The 11,267-nt window shown below is 45.6% G+C and overlaps 2 non-coding genes across 2 annotated transcripts; one reads left to right on the top strand and one right to left on the bottom strand.

Moving 5' to 3' along the window:
* Nucleotides 1–1,333: 1,333 nt before the first annotated feature.
* Nucleotides 1,334–1,415, top strand: trnal-uaa (transfer RNA leucine (anticodon UAA)). The gene has a single exon. It is a non-coding gene; the product is annotated as a tRNA-Leu (tRNA).
* Nucleotides 1,416–3,169: 1,754 nt separating this feature from the next.
* trnal-uaa (transfer RNA leucine (anticodon UAA)) lies at nucleotides 3,170–3,251 on the bottom strand. Its single transcript has one exon. It is a non-coding gene; the product is annotated as a tRNA-Leu (tRNA).
* Nucleotides 3,252–11,267: the final 8,016 nt, after the last annotated feature.

Raw genomic sequence — 11,267 nt, 5'->3', positions numbered from 1 at the left:
TGCTTTTCAAATTGCCTGGTGGAATATCCTCGTTGTGAACTTCGTGTGTGCCAGACATCTGGGAATGAAATCGGGGGGATATCCATTCTTGGCAAAGATATTGTGTGACAGTCCCGAATTGTCACGGACCAGCTGTCCCGAGTAGTAATCCGTCCAGACGGCAAGGTTTGGTGAGAACAGCACAATTGTAATATGACAGGGCTAACAGAAGGCAGAGAGAGAATTTCTAGAAGCAGGGCACTCATCCGCGGATTCCATCAATAAACAGATTCATCTGGACCCAGTCTGTAACCCCAAAAACCGGAAGGAGCGGGAATGAAACCAAATCAATTCCAACTGCCCCAGGACAGCAGCGCTTCACAACAGACTCTGCAGCCCTGAGGATGTCACCCAGAAATGTGAGGAAAATGCTGCAAACCATCTTCCCAGCTCCGCCAAACACGCTGCAGTATGTTTGGAAGCACGGTTTGGAATTGTCTCGCTGCCGTTTGTGTGAGCAGTACATGACATAGACGAATCGCACTCCCTCAAGGTCAGCATGCCAGTGTGTCTGCCAATGGTTCCGCCTTTTCTGTTTTGCTTCTGTTCCACGCTAAGAGCTGTCAGTTTTTGGATTCGCTGGAGTGCTGAGGGGGTAACACAATTTGTGTGGTATTTTTCTTCAGCCAAACTCCACTCTCCCGGAAAAATAGCCAAACGCGCTGAGTAACAAATAGCAAGCGTTTTTTTTATCAAATGGTCTATTCAAGCTGGTGTCAGCTTTTGGAGCGTCTCAGAGTTGCCAAGCACGGAAACAGACCCTGCTATCTAACTTGCCACTGCTAAACAGATAACCGAAATTTATCTAACCAATATTTGCCAAAATTTGTCCCTTACCTCTCCGAACCCTTTCAGCTGCCTTTGAAATGTTGTGAGCGCACCAGTCTCTGCCCCTAAACATGACAATTCATTCTGTACACACGGAAATGTCTGTGTTCAAAACAAGTGTCCCTCACATCCCCTTTAAATATTACTGTTCTCACATTAAACCAATGTTATCTCGCATTGAACTCAAGTACCTTGTGAAAAATTACTCCCTGACTCTTTTCTCTGTCCGTCTCCCTCATGTCCTTATAAAATTCTGTAAGGCCATTCCTCAGCCCTGAAGCTCCAGGGAAAACTGCCGAAGCCAATTCAGCTTCGTGCTATTGTCCAAACAGTGCAAACCTTGCAAACCCTTTCAAATACTTTCGAAATTGTTCCACGTTCATTACTGAATGCGCGATCTGTCAGTGCCTGAAGTGAAGCGATGCTGAAACGCTAGTAATGAGATTTTGGCGGTCTGCGCCTCTGTGGTACTGTGGCCGAGTGGTCTAAGGCGCTGGATTTAAGCTCCAGTCTCTAACGAGTCGTGGGTTCGGATCCCACCGCTACCAGCGGTTGCTCCACTGCAAACAGCTGAACAAAGCAGAACCGCTGCAGGCTGTCTGCGTTTTCGTTGTTGTGTTTGCCGCTGCTCAGGTCAACTGAGTCTGAAAACAGTGTGAGTCCTTGCTGTCGGACTCTCCTCAACCCCTCTGCTTTCGGACATCTGCATGGCCAGTTTCTGTGTATCAAATTGTCACTGCATTTGGCTGGAAGCTTGGTGGTTCGAGCCCGCCCTTAGCACCGAACCACAATTATTTCAGTCCAAGCATTGAGACCACAAGAACTCACCCGAGTCTGCAGCTGGATGTGGCCCCAATCTCTCCAAGGCCCCGCTGCCAACAGAAAGCGGCTACTGCAGCTTCAATCAGCGGCTTCCTGCTCAGCCCTGGGACACAGCACCTGGAAAATCCTTCCCCAGGAACGGCTCTTCCCGTGTGAAAGGGACAACCATTCCACTTTAAATTGGACACGGCTTCAGAGGATTGTTCCTGTTCTTGGAACGTTTCATAAACAAAACTCCTGTCTCGCAAATAAGGAGGGGGAAAAGTTGTTGGCAGGAAGAATAGAGAAAGTGTTGACTGTGAGGACTCTGTCTCGTCAGCAGATAGGATTCCATCTTATGGGCAAGTGGAGACAGCTTTCACTCAGAAACCGAGGTGTGATCAAACACAGTCGGATCGACGTGTCCAAACCAACCCCTACACTGGGTTGCAATACTGCAAGTGGAGCAGAGAGCTGGATTTCTTTAAAGGAGGGAAAGGGCCCATCGGGAGGCTGGAACCTACGGCCCTGAGATGAAGCATCTTATGCTCTACCGACTAAAGTAGCTGGGCCTGGCTCACGATTGATGAGTGTGTCATTTCATACTGAGCATATTTCACCCGGCATTGCAATTTGCAAGAATCCAGTTCATTCCTCCCAATCACAAATGTCATCATTCACACTTTCCATTTCTCAGCTATTATTCCTTCAGAACATTATTATCGATTTAACACTTGTCTCTGGATTTAAGACTCAATATAAATATTTTCATATTTTTATCCTCATCTTTATGTCTCTGGAGTGATTCCCAGTCTCTCTGGCAGACGGTAAATCAATTGGGAAATTCCCGAAGGAAACCCAATCATTCCAGTTTCGAGTGTAAGGAATCCTATCTGCTGACGAGACAGAGTCCTCACAGTCAACACTTTCTCTATTCTTCCTGCCAACAACTTTTCCCCCTCCTTATTTGCGAGACAGGAGTTTTGTTTATGAAACGTTCCAAGAACAGGAACAATCCTCTGAAGCCGTGTCCAATTTAAAGTGGAATGGTTGTCCCTTTCACACGGGAAGAGCCGTTCCTGGGGAAGGATTTTCCATGTGCTGTGTCCCAGGGCTGAGCAGGAAGCCGCTGATTGAAGCTGCAGTAGCCGCTTTCTGTTGGCAGCGGGGCCTTGGAGAGATTGGGGCCACATCCAGCTGCAGACTCGGGTGGGTTCTCGTGGTTGCAGTGTCGGGACATGGTTGGTCTCAATGCTTGAACTGAAATAATTGAGGCTCGGTGCAAAGGTCGGGCTCGAACCACCAAACTTTCAGACAAATGAGCTGACTATTTGAGACACAGAAACTGGCCATGCAGATCTCCGAAAGCAGAGGGGTTGAGGAGAGTCCGACAGCAAGGACTCACACTGTTTTCAGAGTCAGTCCGGAGCAGCTGCAAACACATAGGGCGTGCTCAGCTTCTGCTTATGTTCAACTGCCGGCAGTAGAACATCAGTTATCTTGGTAGCGGTGGGATTCGAACCCACGACTCGATAGAGACTGGAGCTTAAATCCAGCGCCTGACACCACTCGGCCACGCAACCTTACAGATTACAGAAACAGAATGTCAAAATTGTCATTACTAGTGTTTCAGCATCGCTTCACTTCAGGCACTAACAGATCGCGCATTGAATAATGAACGTGGTGCAATTTCGAAAGTATTTGAAAGGGTTTCCAAGGTTTGCACTGTTTGGACAATAGCACGAAGCTGAATAGACTTCGACAGTTTTCCCTGGAGCTTCAGGGCTGAGGAATGGCCTTACAGAATTTTATAAAGTCATGAGGCAGACGGACAGAGAAAAGAGTCAGGGAGTAATTTTTCACAAGGCACATGAGTTCAAAGCGAGATAACATTGGTTAAATGTGAGAACAGTAATATTTAAAGGGGATGTGAGGGACAGTTGTTTTACACACAGCCATTTCCGTGTGTACAGAATGAATTGTCATATTTAATGTCAGAGACTGGTGCGCTCACAACATTTCAAAGACAACTGAAAGGATTCGGAGAGATAAGGGACAAAATTTGGCAAATATTGGTTAGATTAATTTCGGTTATCTGTTTAGCAGTGGCAAGTTAGATAGCAGGGTCTGTTTCCGTGCTTGGCAACTCTGAGACGCTCCAGAAGCTGACACCAGCTTGAATAGACCATTTGCTAAAAAACGCGTGCTGTTTGTTACTCAATTAGAGCGTTTGGCTATTTTTCCTGGATGGTGGATTTTGGCCTGAAGAAAAATACCACACAAATTGTGTTAACCCCTCAGCACTCCAGCGAATCCAAAAACTGACAGCTCTTAGCGTGGAACAGAAGCATAACAGAAAAGGCGGACCCATTGCCAGACACACTGGCATGCTGACTTTGAGGGAGTGCGCGTCATCTGTGTCATGTACTGCAGCGAGACAATTCCAAACCGTGCTTCCAAACTTACTGCAGCTTTAATGCATTGTCAAGTCCCAGAAAGTGCTCAAGTAACTTACAACAAAACAGAACAACAATGAACCATGAGAAGTGAAGATGACCAATTCCATTCTTGATTAAATTGGGTCAACAATGCGCTGGTCCCTCCATCTGATGGAGAGGACCAATCCCCAGCCTCCCTGACCAGGACAGGAATGAAGGAAACCAGAGAGCTAGAACAACGTTTCACACCGTGATTGCCCACCGTTTCACCAGAGCAACAAAAACCAGCGAACAGATTCAGTGTAGGATCTGGTTTCACATCAGCAATGAAATATCAATCCCCACTCACTTTCAGGGAAAACGGTGCCCACCGTAAATTGTCTGGAATAGACAATAGACAATAGATGCAGGAGTAGGCCATTCTGCCCTTCGAGCCTGCACCGCCATTCAATATGATCATGGCTGATCATTCCTAATCAGTATCCTGTTCCAGCCTTATCTCCATACCCCTTGACTCCACTATCTTTAAGAGCTCTATCCAATTCTTTCTTAAAAGAATCCAGAGACTGGGCCTCCACTGCCCTCTGGGGCAGAGCATTCCACACAGCCACCACTCTCTGGGTGAAGTAGTTTCTCCTCATCTCTGTCCTAAATGGTCTACCCCGTATTTTTAAGTTGTGTCCTCTGGTTCGGCACTCCCCCATCAACGGAAATATGTTCCCTCCTGCCAGAGTGTCCAGTCCTTTCATAATCCGATACGTTTCAATCAGATCCCCTCTCAGTCTTCTAAACTCAAGGGGACACAAGCCCAGTTGCTTCAGTCTTTCCGTGTAAGGCAATCCTGCCATTCCAGGAATTGACCTCGTGAACCTACGCTGCACTCCCTCAATAGCCAGAATGTCTTTCCTCAAATTTGGAGACCAGAACTGTACACAGTACTCCAGGTGTGGTCTCACTAGGGCCCTGTACAGCTGCAGAAGCACCTCTTTGCTTCTATACTCAATCCCTCTTGTTATGAAGGCCAGCATGCTATTAGCCTTCTTCACGACCTGCTGTACCTGCATGCTTGCCTTCATTGACTGGTGGACAAGAACACCCAGATCTCTCTGAACAGCCCCTTTACCTAATTTGATACCAATGAGGTAGTAATCTGCCTTCCTGTTCTTGCCACCAAAGTGGATAAACAGACATTTATCCACATTAAACTGCATCTGCCATGCATCTGCCCACACACCTAACTTGTCCAGGTCACCCTGTAATCCCCTAACATCCTCATCACATTTCACCCTACCACCTAGCTTTGTGTCATCAGCAAATTTGCTAATGTTATTGCTGATACCATCTTCTATATCATTTACATATATTGTAAAAAGCTGCGGTCCCAGCACGGATCCCTGCGGTGCCCCGCTGGTCACTGCCTGCCATTTCGAAATGGAGCCGTTAATCACTACCCTTTGTTTCCTATTAGCCAACCAATTCTCTATCCAATCTAGTACTTTGCCCCCAATCCCGTGCGCCCTAATTTTACTCACTAACCTCTTGTGTGGGACTTTATCAAAAGCTTTCTGAAAGTCCAGGTACACTACATCCACTGGATCTCCCTCGTCCATCTTCCGAGTTACATCCTCAAAAAATTCAAGAAGATTAGTCAAGCATGATTTCCCCTTCATAAATCCATGCTGACTCTGTCCTATCCTGTTACTATTATCCAGATGTGCCGTAATTTCATCCTTTATAATAGACTCCAGCATCTTTCCCACCACTGAGGTCAGACTAACTGGTCTATAATTTCCTGCTTTCTCCCGCCCACCCTTCTTAAAAAGTGGCACAACATTAGCCGCCCTCCAATCCTCAGGAACCAACCCCGATTCTATTGAACTATGGAAAATAATCACCAGCGCATCCACGATTTCCCGAGCCACCTCCTTCAGTACCCTGGGATGCAGGCCATCAGGTCCCGGAGACTTATCAACCTTCAGACCTAACAGTCTCTCCAACACCAAATCCTGGCAAATAGAAATTCCCTTAAGTTCAGGTCCTTCAGCCACTGTTACCTCAGGGAGATTGCTTGTGTCTTCCCCAGTGAACACAGATCTGAAGTACCCATTTAATTCCTCTGCCATTTCTTCGTTCCCAGTTATATATTCCCCTGCTTCTGTCTTCAAGGGCCCAATTTTTGTCCTAACTATTTTTTTGCCTTGGACATACCTAAAAAAGCTTTTACTATCCTCCTTTATATTCTTGGCCAGTTTACCTTCGTACCTCATTTTTTTCTCTGCGTATTTCCTTCTTACTAATCCTCTGTTGTTCTTTAAAAGCTTCCCAGTCCTCCGTTTTCCCGCTTATCTTCGCTAAGTTATACTTTTTCTCTTTTAACCTTATATGTTTCTTTACTTCCCTTGTCAGCCACGGCCGCCCATGTCTCCTCCTGGGATCTTTCTTCCTTTTAGGAATGAACTGATCCTGCATCTTCTGCATTATACACAGAAATATCCGCTATTGTTCCTCCACGGTCTTCCCTGTTAAGGTATTGAACTTTGGCCAGTTGCTCCCTCATAGCTCCATATTTCCCTTTATTCAACTGAAATATTGTCACTTCAGATTGTACCCACTCCCTCTCAAATTGCAGATTGAAGCTTATTGTATTATGGTCACTACTTCCCAATGGCTCCTTCACTTCGAGGTCACTGACCAATTCTGGTTCGTTACACAATACCAGATCCAGAATCGCCTTATCCCTGGTCGGCTCCAGCACCAGCTGCTCTAAAAATCCATCTCTGAGGCACTCCACAAAGTCTCTTTCTTGAGGCCCGATACCATCCTGATTCTCCCAGTCTACCTGCATGTTAAATTCCCCCATAACAACTGTAGTAACATCTTTGCGACAAGCCAATTTCAGCTCCTGATTCAACTTACCTCCAACATCCAGACTACTGTTTGGGGGCCTGTAGATGACTCCCATGAGGGTCTTTTTACCCTTAGTGTTTCGAAGCCCTATCCACACTGACTCTACATCCCCTGACTCTAGGTCCGCCCGCGCAAGGGACTGAATATCTTCCCTTACCAACAAGGCCACCCCACCCCCTCTGCCCATCAGTCTATCCTTACGATAACACGTGTAGCCTTGAATATTCATTTCCCAGGCACTGTCCCCATGAAGCCACGTCTCAGTTATCCCCACAATATCGTATCTGCCAATTTCCAAAAGAGCCTCAAGCTCATCCACCTTGTGTCTAATGCTTCGTGCATTCATATATAGAATTTTTAATTTGTTACTGCTCTCACCCTTCCCCTCAACCCTTATTTCACTCAACTTTACAGCATGATACCTTTTCCAGTTTTCTGCCTACTTGATACAGTTGTCTTTCTTGACTTCTCTTGTTCTAACTACCCCTTCAATTTCCTTTTTAAGCATCCAGCTTGTCCCCTCCCCCCCGCTACTTAGTTTAAATGTAGCGGTGTTGCAGCAGAAAACCTGCCTGCCAGAATGCCGATCCCTGTTCTATTAAGGTGCAAGCCGTCTCTCTTGTAGAATTTATGGTTACCATAAAATATACCCCAGTGATCCAAGAACTTGAAACCTTGCTTCCTGCACCAGTTCCCCAACCACACGTTCACGTCCATTATCTCCCGGTTTCTGGCCACACTCGCCCGAGGAACTGGAAGCAAACTGGAGATAACCACCTTGGACGTCCTGCTTTTTAGCCTTCTTCCTAGTTCTCCGAAGTCTCGCTGTAGTATGTTCCTCCTCTTCTTCCCGACATCATTTGTGCCGACGTGTACCACCACCTCGGGCACTTCAACCTCGTCCTTGAGGATGTCCTGCACTCTGTCCGCGATGTCTTTCACTCTAGCACCAGGAAGGCAACACACCATCCTTAAATCCCGTCTGCTGCCACAAAAACCCCGGTCAGTTCCTCTCACGATGGAGTCCCTTATTACCATGGCTCTATGCGATGTCCGACTCTTCCGCTCTGCTTCTGCGGCAACCTTTGATTGACAAACATAGCCGCCTTGCGAACTGGCAGTGTCATCAGACTCTACTGTTTCCAAAAGCTTCAACTTGTTCCTGACAGGAACTTCTCCCGGCGTCTCTTGCACCTGTCTCCTCTCTGCCTTCCTCATCGTCTGCACTCTTCTGCTCTCTTCTGGCATGATTGGTGTAATAACATCACTGAAGGTCTTGTCTAGAAAGATCTCGTTCTCTCGGATGAGCCTAAGGTCTTCGAGTTCTTTCGTCAGTGCTGCAATATGCTCGGTCAATTGCTGAATGTGCACACACTTTCCACACATATACGAGCCAGACACACCAGAGTCGTTGACCTGCCACATCAAACACGTAGCGCACTGAACCAGCTGAGCAATCATGTCTTCACCCTCTTCAACTGTGGCGTAATCTCTTTACTCAACCTCCTTATCAAGATTCCTGAGCTGAAGCCTCACTCTTCGATCTAAACTTCCTTAGACCCTCTTCCTATGGCAAGTCTGTGGACTCTTAATTAAGGTTAGAGGAGGAGGGAGGGAGTCCCTACTTTGTAGGACCTGGGGTTTAGAACACACCCACTCTCATAACAATCACTTACCTTCCCGACCGGCTTTGCGCTCCGTCTGAACTTCCGCCCAGCTCCCGCCGCTCTCTTTCCATTACAAATATGTCCATCACAATCTTATTCTTTTCTGTAAAGTAAATTCATGACAGGGATGGTGTGACAGAGAAGTGATGTCCGTGGATATGTAATTCAGAGGCCCAGGTTACTGCACAAAATACACTGTTTTAAATCTTACCTTAGATATGTCAAAACTTAAATTCATATGACAGGAATTGGAAATAAACGATAATTTCACTAATATTACAATAACAGCACCAGCATTTCGTCAATACTTTTATCTATAGCACTGATATCCTTTGGTAAAGAAATCTAGCATTATTATTGGACTGTCTTAAGACTGACGTCAGACCCACAACAATGTGCTTGGCTCTATACTGTCAGAAGGAATGACCTCACAGTAAAGGACACTTAGTGAAGTCAATAAATTCTGCCCTTACCAACGATGCAGACATCCCATGTCATAACAATATTGAAGTTTATATAAAACAAAGAATGATGCAAGAGATCAGAAACAAGAAAACACGAACGAGAAGCTGCCGCAGTAACTGTTCAGATTTGGCACCCGTGGGTCGAGGGCAAAATAGAATTGACATTTCGAGTCCGCTGACCTACCATCATAACTGAACACAGCTTGAAAATATGGTGATTGATGCTGGTGACAGGGATGTCTATGATGAAGGGGATAAGGAGTGAGTTGAATAGACAGAGAAACGAGAGATAAAAGAAAATAAGCAAAAAACGGGATTGAAGATGATCAGCTGGAATGGAAATTAAAAAACGAGGTTAATCTTATTTATTTTTTCTCCTGTTCCCATATTACTGAAAATCATGCCCATGTAGGGTATAAATCAAGGTTCCTGTTTAAAGTGAGTTATGTCAATTTGTCTGTCTTCCCTGAATGTGATCATCCTCCTTTATTCATTAATGGGATGCTGGGCCAGTATTTAATTCCCTTTCATCATTGTCCTTGAGAAGTGTTGGTGAGCTGCCTTCCTGACCCACTGCTGTATGTGGGCTGTAAGTAGTCAGTGCTTAGTTTCGTTCGGTTTCATTTCTTTGATGTTTGTAGTGAGTAATGTAACTGAGCGGCTGGTTTGGCTATTTCAATGGGCAATTCAGAGCCAAATACATTGTGGAATTCACATGTCAGTCCGACCAGCTGAATGTGGTAAATTTCATTCCCTGAAGAACATTAACGTGTCAGGTAGGATTTTCTGATAATCGGCAATGGTTTCATAGCTTCATTTGATTTTATTGAATTCAAATGCCACCTTTTATCATGGTGGGATTCGAATCCAGGGTGGGGTCAGCACCCGGGTCCCCGGATTAATAAACTAGAGATACTACTGTTAGGACATCGTCTTCCTGGCATCTCTGACCATCTCAAATGGCAATCGTGGTGTTAATGTTTGTGTGGCTGTACTTGAAACACAGCTGTTCGCAAGGCAAAAGAATGATTTGGTAAAACATACCATCCTTCTTCATTTTGAACTAATTGTAACGTTAAAGAATCAGAAAGGCCGTTGGCGAAAATGAGCTGTGTTCCTTGGTCAGGAGTCACAAACAGAGTTCATACTAGGCAGCAAATAATCAACACAGTAAATTGTATACTGTCCTTCATTGCAAAACGATTCAAGATTTGGAGTGAAATCCTTTCCTGTCATGCTCGAGTGTTGTTCAGAAGGTACTTGGGGCACTGTGTACAGATTATCTCTCCTTTATAAGGAACGATCACCTTTTCACAGAGAGCCAGTGTAAAGGCGTTTCATCAGAATAATTCGTGTGATGATGGGATCATGAGAAAACAGAGAAGGAAATAATCTGTATCACGACAAAAGAAAAAAAAAAGTGTTTGCATTAAACCTTGAGGGTAATGGACCAAAACTCATTATTTTCAAAACAAAACATTGATAGTGTTAAATAAAGTATGTATTTTCCCATAGGCAAATATTTTACTTAGATTTGATTACTTACAGTGTGGAAACAGGCCCTTCGGCCCAACAAGTCCACACCGACTCACAACCCACCCAGACCCATCCTCCTACATTTTCCCCTGTACCTAGCACCTTGGGCAACTTAGTAGGACCAATTCAAATAACCTGCACGTTTTTGGATTGTGGGAGGAAACCGGAGCACCTGGAGGAAACCCACGCTGTCACGGAGAGGATGTGCAAACTCCAAACACAGATATGCTGGAGGCGGGAACTGAACCCGCCTCGTGTGCTGTGAGGAAGCAGTGCTAACCAGTGTGCCACAGAGCCGCCCAGAGGTGCCGCCTATATAGGGAGAAAACGATTAGAAGAATGTGGGTAAAGTGTAGGGAAATGGGGTTAGCATGGATGAAGATTTAGGTCAGCATGGACCAGTTTGGGCTGAACGGCCTGTCTCCGTTATGTTAGACTCTACGATTCTATGATATTATACGTACCTGCGTGGGACCTTATGTTGGCTAAGCGAGAGCTCCAGGCTCTGAATGAACTGTCACTGTCTCAATGAGCAGTTGGTGTGTGATCCTGCACTAAACGTTATGTTTTCACAAACCTGTCAGCAG

Source organism: Chiloscyllium punctatum, chromosome 31 (genome assembly GCF_047496795.1).
Source record: "Chiloscyllium punctatum isolate Juve2018m chromosome 31, sChiPun1.3, whole genome shotgun sequence".
Classification (NCBI taxonomy): Eukaryota; Metazoa; Chordata; class Chondrichthyes; order Orectolobiformes; family Hemiscylliidae; genus Chiloscyllium; species Chiloscyllium punctatum.
The sequence above is the reverse complement of the archived record's forward strand: the minus strand, read 5'-3'. Positions and strand labels throughout refer to the sequence as shown.